At 43.3% G+C, this 17829-nt stretch overlaps 1 protein-coding gene across 2 annotated transcripts in view; it reads right to left on the bottom strand.

The window, feature by feature from the left end:
* LOC139802406 (neuronal PAS domain-containing protein 2-like) overlaps positions 1 to 17829 on the bottom strand; it is a 102075-nt gene that overhangs the window by 57154 nt on the left and 27092 nt on the right. Inside the window, exon 1 of one of the 2 annotated variants that reach the window (XM_071757551.1) lies at positions 993 to 1390. The exons of the other annotated variant lie outside the window; for it this stretch is intronic. The gene's annotated coding sequence lies outside the window, so the exon portion shown is untranslated. Of the gene's footprint in view, positions 1 to 992; positions 1391 to 17829 lie in introns of those variants that run through there. 2 annotated transcript variants of the gene reach the window in all.

The raw sequence follows: 17829 nt of genomic DNA, 5'->3' as shown, positions 1-17829 counted from the left end.
GACACTTCCACAGCCACCTCCCATCCTGCAAGCCCAGGCACAGCAAACAACATCAGCACTCTCTCCTAGTAAAGCAAAAGGCTCAGAAACACCATGTAACATGTTATTTGCAATAACATGATTTTTGACCAGAAATCATGTTTTATTCGATGTGTTACAACCAACTCTTCTGGCAGCCCCTAGCAGAAGCAGGGGTTACCCTTCCTATAGCAATGCTGAAAGAATTTGCACATGGATGGCTTTAACTGTCTTGTTTAGAAGAACACACTCTCCACTAAGATACTTGCAAAAGTCAAAAAGCAACAGGGAAAGAGACATTTATGACATGACAAAGTTCACACATTCCTCAGCAAGCTGTGGAGCTGGGCAGCTTTGGCTACAACCTAAGATGGTTGGCATATTTGTTTATATTTATAATATGTCACATTTGTTTATATTATTAGTTTTTTTAACAATGCTGTGCCTCAAAGATGTGCCAACAGCAATAAAATAAAAGGAAGCCAGCTTTTGGGCAGAACGTAAGAAAAGCAAAGCAAAGAAAATAAAAAAATACACACACTTTATATATATATATCTATATAAACCATCCCACCCTGGCTGCATCCACTCAGTGCACTGGAGAATCCCACAGCCTGGCAGGAGCTATGAAATAGTAACATAATTATATGAAGAAACAGAAGGAGAGCTTGGGCTGTATTTTGTAAGATCACACTCCCATGCACAATCTTTCCTCCAGAGCAAAGGGTTGTCTAAACCAGCTTTTAAATTACATCCTGCAAAAATTCATAGCCAGGAAATGTTTATGTTGCACAGAGCTAAGTCAAGAACCTGCTCCAGCACAGGATCAGGCACCTCTCACTCTGGAGCATGTCCAGAAATTCAACAAGATGTTTTTCACCCAGCAGTAACCATGAGGCTTGGGATAACGCAAACAAGAAGGAAAGAGAAGAAAGAGACAACAAAATGGAAAAAAAAAAAAAAAATACCCTTGCCTTGATCTGAAGAGGCTGGCTCTGTGTAGGTTTTGCTGTGACTCTGGGATGTGGCAGTGGGCAGAGGGTTGGAGCCCACCCGGTGTCTGCCATGGGACCGCGCTGAGGACGAGGCCGGCGGGAGCCCAAGGCAGGGACAGGGAGCTAATTGTGTCAGTGCTATTGCACAACACTGTTGCCTTGACACTGTGTCATGTAAAGATTTTGAACTGCCTCTTTATTAGTCATCCTCCACTCATTTTAATTGTGCCTGATAAACAGGGCCATTTCACCTTTGTGTTCCCCTGTACACACTTATCTTGCGTATTTATATCACCCAAGGGACTTTCAATCTTTTACTGGAGGGTCAGGGGAAGGAGGAGGTGTTCCCATCACAGCCTGCTGGTGTTCTCAGGTCTTTACATGCAACATTTTCAGACCTCTGCTCTCCCAGTGTGGAGATCTCCACAGGTCCCTGATCCTGGCACTGAAAATGTTCAGGCAGAGGCTTAGGTTAATACATGGGAACAAGTAAAGAGGGAGAGGCTGACTGAAACCTGCACTTAAATTTTTTTTTCAGGATCAAGTGCTGTAGGTGTGTGCTTAACACCATAGGACTCACTTTGATCTTCTCTTAAGGAAAGAAATTTCTGTGGATTAAATCCTTGCCTCTGAATTATAGTATCAGATATTTAATGAAATCGAAGTTGGGACATGCATAAATAAGGATTTGATTTAATGTAAAGAACAGATTTGAAATTTCTGGATTATTATAGTCACATTTACTTGCAACATAAAAATGCACTGGCCAAGAATGTGCCTCTGTGAAGTTCTGTCCTTGCAGTTCCTTGTCTATCCTTATGTTTGTGAATTCTAAAGTTTCACTGAAAAACTCCTGGAAATAGCCCTGTGTTTTCCTTCCTGTGGTATCATGACCTTCTCCACATCCCACACACTCCCCTGCTTGTGGTGGGAAAAGGAAGTGCATTTTGGCCAGGCACGACCCTGTCACCAGTAAGAGAGGAGCAGTCAGGTTTCACAGCATCTCCTACAGTCATTATAGTCCTTCTCCATCTGGAGATGAATATGTTCTCTGGACCTCTACAGTTTCACCTTTGTTTCCCCCCCTTTAAAAAGACTCAAAAGTAAAATTCAGGTTTGCACCACAATCATGTGAGAAGATGGGTGAAATCCCATTGTCATTTAAGTTCAGAAAAAGGAACGGAAACTCCATTAAAGGCAGAGAAAAAAAACCCCACCACATTTACTCCAGTGTGAATGGGATTTTCCCCTTAGCATAAGATCTTTCATCCTTGTGGGCTGGAAGGAGCTACTTGCTGTCCTACTCAGCATCACCTTGAAGTGCCACTTTGAATCTTTATGCAGCTTCTTAAAAGGATTAAAAATATAAATGAATTAATAACCATTTAGGAAAAAAAAATCTATCTAAACATGGATTTTTTTATTTTTTTTTGCATCATTCAGTACCTTATTTTGTAGAAAATGGCTTAAGATGGTTCCTGTAGAGGCAAGAATGATATCCAAAGTTTGTGTCTATCTAGGGCTCTGTGCCAGATAAATGTATTTGCTTCGAAAGCTGAGAGGTGCCCAAATCAGAGATGTGGCCAGGAAAAGGAGTAAAAAACCACTTCTAATGTGGCTGATCATACTTTCAACAATAGTTATTATTTTTAGCAAGGAAAAAGTGTTCTCTCTTAACTGCAGGAAAATACTCTCTGATGAGTATTCCTGTGATCTGTTATTCTTCCTAACTCAAAGAAATGGGGAAAAAAAACTTGGACAAACAAGAACATATGGGCTATCCTTCTATAGCTTGTATCCTTCCATAAGAGCATATACTGACTCTAAAGCTCTTTGACTACCCTTAAGCTTGATCCCATAGGATAATGTACCTATGAATTAATTGTCTTTGATGCTGGGTTCATATCTTCTGGAGCCTCTGCTGAAGACAAATTCAGGCAGCTGCATTTAAATATGGGTTAAGTGGGCACAGGCAATAATCACCTCTGATTAGTATAATCAGCTCCTGAGGGGCCTCACGAATGCAGACATAGAACAGAAACTTAATAATATTTATGTTAAAGGCCCAAATCTCCTTGAATTCAGCAGTCAGAGGATAAATGGGCATCCATTTAACCATCCAAAGCAGATGGGAATTCTGCAGGTCACCTATTCCTTGCACTGAAAAGTTTCACCTTCTCCTCCCTGGCCTTTACCCAGAGCAAATGCAATGCTAACACTGTCATCTGATGAAAATTTTAACATCATGGGTCAGAGCAACAATGTCTGACTCCATGACAAGAAGCAATGGGCTTCAGCTCAGTCATGGCAGATGGAAGTTGTCCTTGCCTCCTAGAACACAGAGTCTGACCAGACCTCTGAGCTGCACACATGAATGACAAAGGACGTGTGTGCTGGGACTGGGGGCACTTGGAGCTGCTCCCATCCATACCTTCACCTCTGTCTCCCAGCTACAGATCTTCACCTCTTGTTCTGCCCAGACTGGTCTGCAGCCAGAGGGCTCCCAACTACATCCTGATCTCCTTTGGAACCTGGGTAACTGGGATGGAGAGTGGCAATAGGATGGCTGTAACCAAGCTCCTGTGCTGCTGTTCCTGCTGTCCCACTCACCCCCAACACAGCCCTGATCCTCTCCCTGTAAACCCACATGCAACAGAGTGCAGAGAGAGGCTATTGCCTGATTTGACTTTGCAAGGGAATTAATATCTTCCTCTCCAAGGCAAATGACCAGTGCAGTCCTTTCCCAGCCCTGCAGCTTGTACAAGATGACATGAAAATCAAGACTACTGTAGAGCAGGGAAGGACCCAGGAGAAAGCAGAGAGAGCATTTGTTTTCAGAAGACCACAAAGCTGACAATAATTCTACCACACCCTGGCTGGCAAAGCCTGAAAAAAATGTAGGTGTTTATCTGTGTTTGTATCTTGTACCTTGCCAACTCACTCACCACAAACAGTTGTATGTTACTTATCCACCAAGGGAAGACCAGGCACAGTCTGACCATCAGTCAGGTTATAGAAGTCAAGCTTCCTAAGCACGAACTGCTGGTGGTTCTTTAAAACTGAGCAGCCTGATTGTATCAAAGGACCACTGAGAACATAACCCAGGTGCCAAAAAGGACAGGAGCCCACAGGACAGGTGGATCTCCATACACCTCCTTTAATAGTCTTTTAGGACACTCAGGAAAGAAAACAATGTCTGTCCTTAATCCCAAGTGCACTAAAGTCACTAGGGTTCTCAGGTAACTTCCACTGTTTCCTTTCTGCCTTCTTTAAAAGGACAGAAACCTTCTAAATAAATTAATGAACACATAAAACAAGTGGCCTGGTACTCACTCAACAGAGATTTTACTCTGGGACCAGGACTGACTGGAAGCATCACACGTTGCTGATGCTGTGCCTCTGTGCTCATTCTTAAACAAAAGCAAGTTAAAACACAAGTCTGTGAGACTTTATCACTGTGTTTTACAACTAAATGATACCAAAATATGTAAACTGCATGGGATGTTTCTGAACTTTTTACTCCCAGAAATGAGCACAGCTTTTCTGGGCACAGAGGAGGAGCTGGACACCATCAATGAATTGTCTGTGATGCTAGAAATGAGTCTGGTGAGACAGATTCTGTCTAGAAGCAGTGCTGTGAAAAGTCAGTCCTAATAAGCAGAAACAGCCCCCTGACCAGCCCAGTGAAATCAGTTTCTATTATTCAGCTATAAGTGATTGATCACATGTTTGTGTTTCTATGGAAAATGGATATAAAAGACACTTGGAATTCCCTCATCTAAACAGTTTTGAGCCAGTTTGCTCAATAACAAATATTTTCAATTGAGGAAAAACAACATAGAGGGATTCCAAAAATAAAACCAAAGCTCAACGTTTCCTGCAGAGCTTCAGTCCTTTCATTTGCAGAACTTGAGCTGACCTGTGTTAGACAGCACTTGCACAAAGTGCTACAAACCCAGCACTCTCTGTGGGTTTGCTGCCCTGTCATCATCTCCTTCAGTTAATTCAGGCCCCATGCAGCACTAGGTACACAGCACAGAGAGTGGCACTGGCGTAGCAACCCCTGGGTGAATCATAATGAAACTATGAAGAAGAAACATGCCACAAACAGAAGGAAAAGCTTGCTTTTCAGAGGAGTGTTTCATCTGCCTAAGAGTGCTCCAGTTAAGGATGCCGATGAGAGAATTAACTTGTGCCCTGGCCACTTAATGCAGCTTTTGATGCAGTTATTTACTCGTTCTGTTGCCATGGGAAATATGAATATTCGCCATGACAACTGCAGCAGAGCAAGGCACACAATCCACTTTCACACAGAGCATCTTCTTAAGGAGCCACTCCCATTCATACAGTCCACAAAATTGTGTCCTTGAGAGCAATTCAGTGTGGGGTTGTCAGGCAGTGATTAATTCTTCTGCATTTTACACTGGGACGTTGCCTGGTGTCTAATAGTATTTATGACTTGGTTCTTAAACAGCCCTTTCAGTATTACATCTGAAAGCACTTTGCAATGGTAAACCTTTGAAAAACACTCTGCTTATTTTACAGGTGAGTAATTCAGCCACAGTGCAGCAGTTCCAGGACTGGCACTTGTCCCCAAGTCACTTGGGCCAGTACAGCAGGGCAAGAGGAGCGTGGCTCTCCTGGCAACAGAGTGGAATAACCCCGTGAACTCCACAGCCAAAATGTGCACCATGGGGGCAGAGGAGCTGCTGGGGAAAACTTCAGCAAGCTCAGTGCATCCATACCTCTGATTAAACAGGAGCAGCACATGGCAGTGCTCTAGCTGGAACCCAGGTGACTGCAGGCTCAGGGCTGCTGGATCCTGCAGCAGGTTTGGGGACAAGGATGGGGGTGGGCAGTGCTGGGGCCAGGCCACCCGCTGCAGGAAAGGGATTAGTCACCCTGTGACATTTCTTTCCAGAAGATGCTTCTGGAAATAGGGGTGCTGCTGTTGATTTGAGTTGTGCACACTGAAATGAAACCTGTGCTGGCCTTGCTTGTTCACCCTGACCAGTCCTGAGCTCTAAACATTCCCAAGCCTCTGCTTTGCTTTGGCAGATGGGCTTCCTCATGCCAAAATTCCTGCTCCTTGCTAGGGCAGAGCCTGCTGCTCCCCCCAGGGCCTGGGCTGCGAGCACAGCACCAGCAAACCCACAAGGTTTGGTGGTTGGGATGCACTTTATGAGGCAAAGCTCACAGAAACTCTGTCCTGCCTTGGCCATTAGTAGAGCATGGACTTTTCAAAGTTATTTGCCTTAAAATAATTCCTAGACAGAAAAAAAACAAAACAAAACCCAACCCAACAAATTGTGATCAAGAGTAATCAGTAACCTGGAACACAAAAATGTGCTCAGAGTAAATATATGGCTGAGAAAACCACTTCCAATCTAGATAATAATAATTTTGACTATTTACCTCTTAACCTCGCCAGATATGTTCAAAAGTGCATAATAAGTAACATCTGTCCTTTATCACAAGGTTTAGCCTAGGGGGAAATGCTCTCTTTTAGTTACCAACATTAACTGTGTTACTTTTGGCATGGGATTTATTTCCCAACTTTAAAAAACAGCATTGACAACTTTTTTCCATTGTTTAATTTGAGCAGTCACAGTAATTAAATATGAATCTTCAAATATTGCTTGACATATTGCAGATTTATTGTCAGTGAAAGAGTCTTCTGCACATTTCCATAATTGCTGCTGTTCAGAACAAAATGGTTATGCACTGAAAGACTGGCAATTTTCTCCTTTTGGTTAAGTTCTCATTTGTTTGCCCTCTTGGCAGTGATGTACGGGCATTTCATTTTATAATTAAATTATTTTTGCATATGAAGGCAATAGTTTACATTCCAATTTTCTTTTTTTATTTGTTGCTGCATTTTACATTGTTTCTGAAGCTGTGTGAGAGCTGTGCAGTCCAATACATACTGCAAGGAGCCAACATATCCTTTAACAGCATCTTATGAAACAGTGAACACTGCTCATGTGCTGCCCCAGCTGAGTAACAGACAAATATAAATCCTATAGATATTTCCTCTAAATATAATGGCCTTGATGGACAGGAATGAGGTTTGTCTGATTGCTGGCTTTAACCCTTCATGCTTCTGTGAATGGTAAATTTTGCAAAGAATTAACAGTGACTTGAGGCCTCACTTCAAATTGAGGGGTTGGGTTTTTTCCATCTCCATTCTGACCACATTTACATCATGACTGCCCATCAGCTTTGAGTATTTTCTTGCAATGGGAAAGAATTTGTATTCCCTGGACAGAGGAGCTTCACAGTAACAAGGAAAGATGAAATAAGAAATTCTTGGGACCCAACCCCCCTGGCTGGAGCAGCCTCTGTGATTTCCACATTCCAGAAGGTGCTATGGAGATGTGCTCCCCATCCTGACTCCCCAGGCAGGTGGCTGACTAAATGTTACCTTTCTGTGAATTGTGCTGTTACACAAGCTGTTGTAATAGTCTCTGCTTTGCTGTTTACATGTTTGTATCTGCTCAGAAACCCTTCTGGTTGTCATCCCTTCAATAAATAAATATGTTGTTCCTTGGTGAGCAAGGTCTTACCAAATTGAAACAACCTCTGTGAACATTTGAAGTGTGAGAACTCCTACAAAGAACTGCAGATATATTGAAGCACTCAAAATTATCACAAGCCCCAATTAATTTTTTCACAAGAAATAAGCATTTTTTGCCAGGGGCCATGTTACCTCTCCCCATTAAAGATGAGAAAGGAACAAGATGTTCCTCTTGTACATCTCTTGTAAACCCTCAGCAGGTACAGCTGCCCACTGCTCACCACCCTGTCATTTTTGGCTGCTGCAGTCACACCTCAACACATCTCTTGGGGAGTGCTGAGAGCTCAGGTGCCTCCAGGGAGACTGGTGGGACCAAAGGTGAAGAGTTGGTAAAAACATGACTGCTGTGTTAGGAGAGAACAAGAAGTTTTGGCCAGCTAGGACTTAGGGGCTGGGCTGGAGGCAGAAGCCTCCTGATTCAACCAGACCTGCAGCTCCTGCCCCTTGGTGGAATAACACAGTGCATGGTCTCATGCAGCTCCTGCCTGTCTCATCATATGCCTCAGGGCTTCATTGCAGCCCCTGAGAGCAGGGAAAGCATCTTGTCATTTCACAGGAGCCAGATCAGCCTGCTTCCCTGAAAAGTAGCTTTCATGGCAGATTAGTGACTGAGAGCCTACAGCTTTTGTTTCGTTAAATCTTCAGACTTTGGTGCACAGGGCTGGAGCCACAGCTTGGAGCTGGTATGGGCAAGCCTCAATTTTTCACCAGGATTGCTCTAGAAGAAGGGCCAACAGCTTGAGGGACGATCTGACTGATTTAGTCATTTCCCACTTGCTGCAGACAAACCCCTTTGTTCACATGGACATCAGGCACTTGTGCTGTCAGCGACCCAAACACACTGGGGGCAGAATGGAATGAAATGTTTTCTGAACAAGGTGTCCTCCCTCCTTCTCCTCCATCCATAAGGGCACTGGGGATGGCCCAGTGCAGGGCCAGCACTCAGCTGTGTGTTTCTATTTCAGGTCTCAGCTGCTGGAGCTGGCAGGAGTGGTTGATCCGCTTACCTACTGTCTTGCCAGGGTCAGGGCTTGAATGAGGGCAAGCTGGCTGTGACCCAACCCAGATAAGGCTGAGATTGTGTTGCCAGGCTGGAGAAGCAAGGGAGCTGAGGGAACTTCTGTTCTCTGCAAGGGTAGTTTGCTTTTTATCGTTCATCTTTTTGGACCCAGAGACCTCAAGGAACTGGTTTCTACCCTGTCAATTATAAGAACCAAGAATGGTCTGTTTGCTCTTCTGGATGAGAAGCATGAGCTATTTTCCTCTACTAAGTCACCTTGAAAGCAAACTTCAAATGTCCAGGCACCCTCATAACTACACAGGCACCAGGAATGATGCACAACTCTGACCAGGTTGAAGCATCAGATTGAATGCAGAGCTTCCCCTGTTCACAAAGGCAAAAGCATCCAGAGATTCCTCAATCCTTGAAAAAGAGAGGCAAAAGCATCTGAGCCTCATGTACTGGAAATGTGGGTGTCCACAGGACAGACTCTTGATCTTGAATCTGACTGGCAGAACTGAGGCAGTTAAGATAGTGCTTATTTGTCATTCTTGGAAGAATTATTTTCTCCTTTATGCAGCCTTTCTGCTGCTTGCAACTACAAAGAGACTTCACAGCTCAGCATTGTGACCTTTCCTCCTTCAGACAGCTGAAAGCAAACCAACATTTTGATTGATCTAACAGACAAGAGCCCAGATGCCATGCTAGAAACAAATACTCAATTTTTGACAGAGCAAAACAGCTTGGGAGGGGCTCAGTGCCCCATGATGGCTAATTTGAGCATGGCCTTTAAGGCTGAAAAGTGTTGCCTTGGAGAGCTTTTTGAAATAATATGTACCCTTGACCTCTAAAGGTGAGACATTAAAATTTGCATGAGTCTGACACTTGTAAAAATAAAGCTGAACAACCAGGTGGTATTTTTGTATTACAAAACTGGCATTGCTTATGCTTCCCAGGAAGAGTGGGAAGGCATCCTTTCCTTCATGGAGTCTGGTAGGGAGAAAACTGACTCAGATTTTCTAAAAATCCTCTCAGAATATTGATAGAGAGGACCTTCACTCCTGTGTCCTCATAAAACACAAAACAGGCAAAATTTTAAAGGGAACTCAGCCTTTCTGAATATCAGTTCTCTTCTCTAACTAAAGTAGAGGCAATAACTCTCTGCTCTGAAGAAGCACACACTTAGGCTACCCTGCATGTTGGAGCACTGGATTTATTTTTTTGGGACTGCAGGGCCTGAGCTGTATTTTTAAAATAGCTTGGAAGGTATAACTGAGATTTCCAGCCAGGCGTATGACTGCATTTTGTGTGCAGTTTACAAATGGGAGAAATGAGAGTCATCTCCTTTGACTGAACAAAAAGACAACAGAAATCTTCAGGGCAGAATTCTCTTCTCAGATCTACCCACGCTGAGCACAGTGATGGCAAAGAAAGGCATCTCCTGTGCTGCTTGAAGAGAGGATGCAGCTTGGAAACAGATGCCCAAAGCACATATCTTGTAAGAATATATTTAGCCTAGAAGTGTTTTAGACTGATCATGCAAAGCACAGTTTTCTTGCCAATATTATTTTAGTAAATAAGGAGGAAAATTTTATCCTGCTTACTAGTACAGATGATCTGGTTAAAGCAGGGAGGAAGCAATAGCTCTGGATGTGTATTGATAAGAGGTACCATGATATTTAGTATACTCAGGCTCTTATAACACTTCATGTCAATAGTTGGTAAATGGAGCAGAGCTTTAAGTATTTTTAGGGAAAAGGAACCTGTAAAATCCAGGATTTTGAAACATGATCAGTCAGTTTATCAGGTGGAAGTCTGCCAGCTTGCAGTGAAAGGTGATACCAACAACTTCATAGGACTGATTGTTTCTTTGAGGGAACTACACGAGCATATGAAACACTGCATGTATTAGAGAGAGCTCTGGAGATTTTAGAAGACCTGACCTATAGAGAGGGGGAAGAGACCCTTGAGGTTTCTACCAGCAGATGCACCAGGTGTAACACATGGCCCAGGTGTTGCTGGGATGTCTGAGTGTGCCCATCAGTATCTTACATCATTTCTCATGTACCACACCACTACTACCTGCTGTTGTCACCATGCCAAATGGAGTTTTCACTCCTTATCCTTAAAAGAACAGACTCCTAGATGTTGCTACAGCATCATGAGCTTGTCAAGAATATAGTTCATCATTTATGCAGGAATGTATTTCAAGCATTGTCAAAATTAATCAATACCCTTCAACCTGGGATGCAATCAGCCAAGACTAAGAAGTCTAATGTAGGCAGCCCTGAGCAGCCTGTCATGATCCTTCTCTAAAAGGATGAGTTGAGACCTAAATGTATCAGATGAAAAGTGATCAGGTACAGTAGATACTGGGGTAAGTTCCATATTCAGAACAGAGAATGCATTTTGCAGTTTTTTGATCTGTCCTGTTCCAAAATAAAACCAATAGACCCAGTCCCATAATCGGTACACAGAAAATACCTCCACAATATAACACAGAACACAGTGCTTCTCTTGCAAAAGTATTCCAAATTCAACACACCATTAAAACTGATATTATAATAGCTATTTAGCTATTGTAGCATGGGGAAGCCCTTATTAACACTAATAAAGCATTGTGAAGATGGGAGTTACTATTTATAAGAGTTATCATTGTCCTCAATGGATTTCCTCTTCTGCAGTTCACTGGAAACAAGAACTTCTGTCTCTAGTCTATAATTATTAGAAATTAATTATTTCTTCTCCCACAGATGCAGGGCAGATGCTTTTAGGGTGAACTGTGGCAAGATCTAGCAGACTTGTGACACTTTATAATAATTATAATTATTGTTGTTATATTATTGTTGTTATTGTTGTCATATACCAGTTACAGATGAATTAAAAACAGGTTAATTTTAGTTAAAAAGAAAGAAGTCCCACTGCATTTAGACTTCCACTACTAACTCACTTACCAAATTGAGCTAAATGACCGCCTTGTGTTCAAACAGTTCAGACTTTGCAGTCAGTGCATAGTTATGTTCATCTTCTTATTAGTTTCTTTTCGGGTAGAAATTCAGTAACTTAAATCTCTTCAATCTGAATTTCAACCCACTATCCTCGATTCATGCCTGCAGCCCTCTGATGTAAGTGCAATCTTAAACCTCTGCTTCACACGAGGGTAAAGCTAAAAAGATAATAGCAGTGCTACTGCCCTATGTTTCAACCTCTTTCCATTTTATATAAGCCAGCAGCACAAGCAGGCTTTTCTTCTGTTGATAAAAACTCCAGATGTGGCACAGACATACCTGTGACTAACACATTCAACAACAACATTCACAAAATGTATCGGGCAAGAGGGCAATCAAGCACACAGCACCAGCCTGCATCACCCCTGGGTTTCAGCATCTATGGAACACAGTCATCTGCTTGCAATAAAGGCTCAAAAATAAAGGAAGTTGTGGCCTCCACTACCACAGCTGTTACAGCAAATAAGAGAAAGCTGCCTTTGCATTCCAAGCTTGGAAGAGCAAAGTGTCTGAATGAGAAAAGTTGAGCTGCTGGAATAGCTTGGCTTTTGATCTGTTCTTGTTTGGGTCAGCTTTGTAGCAACTATAGGTGTGCCTTACTTTGCCCTCCACTTTCTTCACATGCCTTTTTATGTTCCACACCTATCTGGTAATGCTTCTGATTTTCTTATTAGGAAAAATTTTCATCACTGATAAAACGCAGTCTTAGATAAAGACACATGAAGAATGATACTGACTCCCCATAGCAATAACTTTTGTGAGACCCCCTACACAGGGTTTCATCTCCTTTCCTTGGGCTATAACAGCCCAAATACACAATGGAGAAGGCTGTCCCTATGGCATATCAGAGCTGTAGGTACTGGCAGAGAAGAATCACTGGACACTTAAAACCTCAGTTTGAACACCCTTTCCTCTAGTAACAGAGAAATACAGGGAGATTTGGCCTGATAAAATGGGTGGGTTTGGATTGGCTGACTGCTTCTCTAAACACACTATTTTGCTCAAATGAGCTGACAATTACATTTTCAGCACTCATTACATTGCTGCTCAAAAGCTGCTCCCTTCAGTCACTGGCACTGTCCGTGGGGACACTGCACCTGAGCCAGCTCAGGAACTTCTGCTGTTTTATGTCCCTTCTCCAAAACCAGGAGCCCACATGCTCCACAAAACTCTCACTTTCACACCAAGGCAATGGAAGCCACATCTTTTTTCCCTTTGCTGGGTCTCTGGAGGTCTCCAGCTCCAGGTGTCTGATGAGTCCCTGGCTCCTCCGGGGAAAAGCCATCACACTGCCTGGGGACACCCCACGTCCCTCAGTTCCTGTCCTGTGCTGGGGTGACACTTCCCTTGCTCCATCCTCTCAGCTGGTTCCCAAACCCAGCAAGCTGCAGCTGCCACCCAAAGGTGTCACAGGCCATGGCACAGCTGGTGTCAAAAAGTCACCTGGTTGTGCAGGCACTCAGCTCCCTGCTCACTGCCAGGGCTGAAGCCAAAGGGGGTTTCATCCTGTGAGCCAGCGTGGGCATAGTGGGGTTTGCACTGTTTCTTTACCCACACCAAATAATTTGTCTTTGGACAGATCTGTATCAGCCCAAAAGGCATCAAAGAGACACAGCAGGGTTGGGGGGGGCTCTGGACAAACCACCCCATCAGCCACAAGGCCTTAGCAAGCCAGGTTCACACGTGTCTCCATTGAGTCTCTCTCAATCTGGTCTCTCAGCTGATGAGAAGGGGAATCAGGAAGAGGAGATGAGCCCCACAGGGTGAAATACAACAAATCTAATGAAATAAAAGAACTAACACAAACAGCAACACAAAGCATAGAAGCTGACTGCCAGAACTTCCCCTCCAGGACAATGTTGTCTCTGGGATGAACTCCTCCTCCATGAGTACACTGCAAACCTTTACTTCCCTGGGTGGGAAAGCAGATGTCAAGAAGGCAGTGATTTAATATGATTAAAGCAATCTATGGTACTGCACTGTACACTCAAGGACACAGGTAATCATTGGAAGTTCATTAACACTTCTGTTAATGAACAGCCATTCTAGCATGGGGAAGAACAATACTGAAGAACAATGGTCAAGAGTCTTCTCCTTGTGGTATTACTGCAAAAGAGCTCCCTGTCTATCAGATGATTTTGTGAAAGTGAATTTTGTATTGGGAATAGCCTCTGGCAGGATGACAATCTTTGTCTTCTTGGCACGTTTAGTTAGCTAGAGTTTAATTAAAATTAATACTAGATTGATTCATGGCTGCAATCATGAAGGATGAGAAAGTTGTAAGAAGGACATGCAAAATAAGGACAACTCCTAGACCTATGAGACCTCCTCTCCTGTGCTGCAGCACAGCTCTACAGTGACATGGATTTTAAGCCAAAAGTGAGTAACTTCTTGAAGGGCCTCCATGAGACATGAACCTGGGTTCCTGTCACACTCTGGGAATCACAAGGATCTGCAGCTATCAGAGGGCAGGGACCTACATGCTCCTTAGGAGAGAAAATAGAAGTTTTTGGGAAATGACACACATTAATCTTGCTTTTCCAAACACACTGAGATACAGCCAGAGGATGCACGAGCTAAGAGGAAAATTACGACTGTTGAATTACTGCCTAGGTAGTGGGATCTCCATAGTTATTCAGATATGCTCTGTTCACACCTACCACCAGCTAATTGCAACATGACTATAAGATCACCAGGACCATATTGACATGTGAGGAAGTGCTTATGAACACAGAGCTTCCTAAGAAGCGAGGGCTGTCCCACTTTTCACAATGCTGTTGGAGAACAGAAATCTCTGCAGAGCTCTAATGGGCTACAAGGGTGAGCTGACAATAAGCACTCTTTAATTAAGCTCTTTGAGAAAGTCAGGCTCCCACTGGGCTTGCTGTGAGAGCAGCAAAGCTCTTGATTTATAGCAATTCAATGCCCAGGCTTTCTAATACTGATGTAGGACACCAGAGCACCAACACCTCTCCAGTATAATTAAAGGCAGGATGTGCTCCTGGCTGGCTCATTGCAGCTCAGAACAGGAATGCAGCCGGGTGTGTTCTTGGGGTTTGTTCCTGTAGCTTGTATGGTCTGTGTTATATCATCAGTTGCACTGGTGATAACAAACTGAGTTAATTAGTAAGGGTGAAGATGTAGTGATGGGGAGATTATTCAGCATCTTCCAAGTTCTGCTCATGCCACTAACTTGCTAGAAAGTTTTGAGAAACCTACACTTTCTCTTTTCCTCTCTTAAATAAAGTGGAAAAAATAGCTAAGCACACAGGGGTTAATTAGTTCTGTCTTGATTTCCAGCAATACCAATCAAATTGCAATTAATTCCTGGCTGTCTTTGAAAAATCAGGCTGAGTGTTATATGTCTTTGCAGCATTTATAAAGACTACTATCACTCCCATAACCTAAATCTCTTCTGGCCATCTCATCAGGGCTCAGCATATGCAATGTCTGGAGTAACTCCTTCCTGAACACCTCAAGGACACCAAGAGTGCTGGACCAGTGACACATCACCAGTTTGTGTCACAGGACCACTGGTGATTCTGCTGTCTGTACATGGGGGTACCTGAGGTGGTGCTGCCAGTGGCTGTGGTTGGGAGCACCTTTGAGCTATCCAGCCACAGTTTAGAAAGTTCATCTGGGCTTGGAACTCTCCTTCACATGAGGATCTGATCCTTGGTGAACCCCAGTGATCTGTGCAAATTGCCTCAATTTGGGAATTCTCCTAACTTCACCTTCTAGCCATTGACTCTTGCTATGCCTTTATTTGTCAAATAAGAGAGCTCCCTGCTAACAAAAATTCCTTCTGGAGAACATTAGTTCCTTCTAGGCTGCAGCCAACATTGTGGAAATCTTGGAGTCCTTCACCAATGTACATATTTTCCAGTCCCTCTGCAGCTTTTCATCATCCTTCTTGAATTAAAGGAAGGCACTGGCACTGCCATGAACACCAAACAACAGATACAATAAAACTTAATCACCCTGATTGTATTCCTTCTAACTACAGTACTGTGGCTGCTTAACCATGGCTCTTAAAGTCATGTTCAGAGTCCTTGATTTCATTCCTGAGCCTACATTCCCATTCTTGTCCTTTGGAGCATGACCCTCTATAAGGCCAGATAAAAGAAAGTTGCGTGCCTGCTACAGGTCCCCTTGTATTACCTTACAGGGCTAATTAAACCAGGAATAACTGCAGTTGTAATCACCTTTATTCTTAATTTTTAATCAGAAAATCTATGTCAATATTTGAAAAAGAAAAAATAATAGGTTTCTGCTTTGGTGCAAAAATACTATAAGAAAGGACATGTCAACAGCAAAACCATCCAGGTACAACTACAACTCTAGAGGTCATGAGTATGCTGTGTCCAGAAGGACTCATTTGTGAGTGAAGTTAATATCTCTGTGGAAGCCAATCTGAGGCCTTTATCCCCAAAATTCTTCAAAAATAGGTTTCCCACAGCAGGTAGGTCACTCTTTAACTCAGGATTTCAATCTGTGTGCATATCAGATGAATAGGGTTTGGTTCAATGAAAGAGTCTGAAGGGAACATTTTTTCAAGTCGTGTGATGTGCAAAAACACCCAACCCATCAAGAAGAAAGTCATGAAAAAAACAATAGAGAAACCAAAAGTTTAAAGGAGGAATAAGACATCCTTAGGGATAAGGCAATGGAACATGTGTGGGTGGAAAATCACACAGGAAAGATATGGAAGGTATTCAAAGAGAAATTACTGTATGCCCAATGGTTATGTGTGCCATTGAGCTATAAATACTTTAGGACTGGAGACAAGGGTAAAGTATAGAAGGAACTGGAAGAAGTGATCTGATATAAGGAAAAGCTCTCTAAAATCATGGGGAAGCTGAAGCAGAATGGGAAAAAAAAAAAAAGACCAGATAATGACATGAAGAGAACAGGTCCAAAGACACATTTGCTTCCTCTGTGTATGGGTCTGTAAGGGTGTGTGTTCATGAAAATCTTACTGTTAGCAACACTCAAGTGTGAAAGAGCCTATCTGAGCAGCAGGCTGTACCAAAAAGGCTTCATGTGCCCCTTTGGAGCCACCCTGGCTACACCTCCTGGTTTCTCCCATCTCCATGTTTCTCCCATTATCCTCTGGGTGCACCTGCTACCTCCTGTGTCATCCAATGGTCAGCACTCTGGCAGGTCCTGAATGCTTTTCTGTTCTGTGTTTCTTCAGCATCACAGAATCACAGAACCATAGCATGATTTGTGTTGGAAGTGACCTTAAAGATCATCTGGTTCCAAACCCCCTGCATTGGCAGGGACCCCTTCCTCAAGACAAGGTTGCTCCAAACACCATCCAAGCCTGGTCTTGAACACTTTCAGGGACAAGGCACCCACAGCTTCCCTGGACGGCCTGTTTCAGCATCTCAACACCCTTATAATGAAGAATTTCTTCCTAATATGTAATCTTAATCTAAATCTATCTTCTTTCATCTTGAAACCATTACCCCTCATGCAGTAACTACATCAAAGGGGCCCAGCGCCTCCACGTGCCCAGAGTCCAAGCAGAGCTACAAATTACACCCCTATTCCTGGTGCCAAGGTTGACTGCTCATGTCTCCATAGCTGCTGTACCTTCATTTCTGTTTGCCCAGCAGCATACCTGTCTATTGACAGGTATGTAAATACACAGGAATTTCACATCTCCAGGTGATGGATGTGAGTATACAAATAAAATGTTGCAAACCCTGTAACTACCACCACACACTGAGAACCACCTACAAGACCTATGCCTAGAGGTGTGAACAACTTCCAGCAAGGGTAATTATGCATTACCTTAAGAAATTCAGGTTCCTCAGGGCAGGATTCATCTCACCTTACTTTATTTACTTAAGAGCTGAGTGCTTAGTTCCATCTGATTTTGTGGGTTCATGTCTGGAAACAGTGGAAGAAGAGAGGCATCTTCAGAGAGTCCAGATCCAACTCTCTGATGGAGATGGCACGGAAGGACCCATCTCTCACCATGGAGAAGCTGCTTGCTGGGCAAGGCATGAGTGGATGCCAGGTGACTCCAACCTCATTGTAGGCAATTCTATTTTCCATAATAATGGTTGTGCTGTTGTAACAATTCGGGTGTGTGTGTCAAGAGCTAAGACAGAACATTTCAAAGAAAAGCTTGGGGTTTGCCTTCAACCCTTTCCCTTGATCCACCACAGAGAGTTGCACACCGAAGCCCTGTGAAAGTTCATCCCAAAGGAGACACTTCAC

This window comes from Heliangelus exortis, chromosome 14 (assembly GCF_036169615.1).
Source record: "Heliangelus exortis chromosome 14, bHelExo1.hap1, whole genome shotgun sequence".
Classification (NCBI taxonomy): domain Eukaryota; kingdom Metazoa; phylum Chordata; class Aves; order Apodiformes; family Trochilidae; genus Heliangelus; species Heliangelus exortis.
The sequence above is the reverse complement of the archived record's forward strand: the minus strand, read 5'-3'. Positions and strand labels throughout refer to the sequence as shown.